Source organism: Macrotis lagotis, chromosome 1, assembly GCF_037893015.1.
Source record: "Macrotis lagotis isolate mMagLag1 chromosome 1, bilby.v1.9.chrom.fasta, whole genome shotgun sequence".
NCBI classification, from domain to species: Eukaryota; Metazoa; Chordata; class Mammalia; order Peramelemorphia; family Peramelidae; genus Macrotis; species Macrotis lagotis.
The window spans coordinates 39,198,410-39,200,663 of NC_133658.1; positions in this window are offsets into that span (position 1 = coordinate 39,198,410).

Below are 2,254 nucleotides of genomic sequence, written 5' to 3' on the forward strand. Positions count from 1 at the left end.
AAGGCTCCATAGTCAGAATTACACAGGATCTAGCAGCATCTACATTAAGGGCTTGTAGGGATTGGAATATGATATTCTGGAAGGCAAAAGATCTTGGTTTACAACTGAGAATCAACTACCCAGCAAAACTGAACATCCTCTTTCAGGGGAAAAAATGGACTTTCAATGAAACAGGGGACTTTCAAACTTTCCTACTGAAACAACCAGAGGTGAACAGAAAGTTTGATCTCCAAGTACAGGACTCTGGTTAACCATAGAGGGGGTGGACGAGAAGGACTAACTATGAGGAACTTAATGATATTGAACTGTTTGTATTTATGCTTGGGAAGAAGATATTGATAACTCATATGAACTTTCCCATTTATAAGAGCTGTTAGAAGGAGCATATGTAGACAGGACATAGGAAGGAGTGGAATATAATGTTATAATATAGTAAAAAGATGGAGTCAATGGGTGATAAAGGAAAATGCTGGGAGGAAGGGAAAGGAGATGAAGCTAAGAAATTTTGCATAAGAGTCAAGAAAAAGCTTTTTCAATGGAGCAGGAAGGGGGAAGGCAAGGGAGAATGAGTGAGCCTTCATTCTCATCAGAAATGGCTCAGAGAAGAAACAACACACACACTTAATAGGGTGAGGAAATGAGAAGAAAGGGATGAGATAAGGGGGGAATGGGGGGAGGAAAGAGGGGAATAGGTGATAGAAGAGAGGGAAGATTGTGGGAGAGGGTATTCAGATACAACATACTTTTGGACAGTACGAGGATCAAAGGAGAGAGAGAACAGAATAAATGAGAGAAGGGAGGAATAGAGTGAAGGTACAGCTAGTAATAGCAACTGTGGGAAAAATATCGAAACAACTTCTCTGGTGGATTTATGATAAAGAAAGCAATTTACCCCAGAGACAGAGACACTGGAATCTGAACAAAGACTGAAGTACTTTTTCTCTCTCTCTATTTCTCACTATTCTTGAGGTTTCTCATTTCTGGGGGGGAGGGGGTTTATGTTTACTCTTATAACAAATTATTGTAATAATAGTAACAATAAATTGTAGTTGAAATGATATTAAAATAGAAAAAAAATACATCGATCTCCTCCAGAAAGAGATCTTAAAATGAAAACACAAAGGAATGTTATGGCCAAATTCCAGACTATCAGATAAAAGAGAAAATCCTGCAAGCAGCCAGAAAGAAACAATTTAACTATCAAGGAACCACAGTAAGGATTACACAGGACCTGGCAGCATTAACATTAAGGGATTGAAGGTCTGTAATGAGATATTCCACAGAGCAAGGGAGCTTGGAATGCAGCCAAGAATCCATTGTCTGGCAAAGCTGAGCCTTCTCTTCCAGGGCCAGATGGATCCACACATGAATTCTATCAAATATTTAAGGAACAATTGATTCCAATTGTATATAAACTCATTGGAAAAATAGGGGAAGACGGAACTCTGCCTAACTCTTTCTATGACACTAATATGGTGCTGATACCTAAACCGGGAAGAGTTAAAACCTAGAAAGAAAATTATAGACCTATCTCCTTGGTGAATATAGATGCCAAAATCTTAAATAAAATCTTAGCAAAAAAAATTACAATAAGTTATCACTAGGATAATACATTATGATCAAGTAGGATTTATCCCAGGAATGCAGGGTTGGTTCAATATTAGGAAAGCTGTTAGCATAATTTTTTAAATAAGTTCTTGTTTATTTATCATGATTTGATTTGAGGTTTGAGAACATTGTTTTTTTAAAGATTTTATTTGAGTTTTACAGTTTTTCACCCAATCTTACTTCCCTCCCCCCACCACACAGAAACCAATCTGTCTGTCTTTACTTTGTTTCCATGTTGTACATTGATCCAAATTGAGTGTGATGAGAGAGAAAAATCACATCATTAGGGAAGAAACAAAAAGTATAAGAGATAACAAGATCAGACAATAAGATATCTATTTTTTATTTCTAAATTTAAGGTAATAGTCCTTAAGATTTGTTCAAACACCATGGCGCTTTATCTGGATAAAGATGGTATTCTCCATTTGCAGACAGCCCAAAACTGTCCCTAGTTGTTGCACTGATGGAATGAGCAAGTCCATCAAGGTTGAACATCACCCCCATGTTGCTGTTAGGATGTACAGTGTTTTTCTGGTTCTGCTCATCTCACTCAGCATCAGTTCATGCAAATCCCTCCAGGCTTCCCTGAATTCCTGTCCCCCCTGGTTTCTAATAGAACAATAGTGTTCCATGACATACATATACC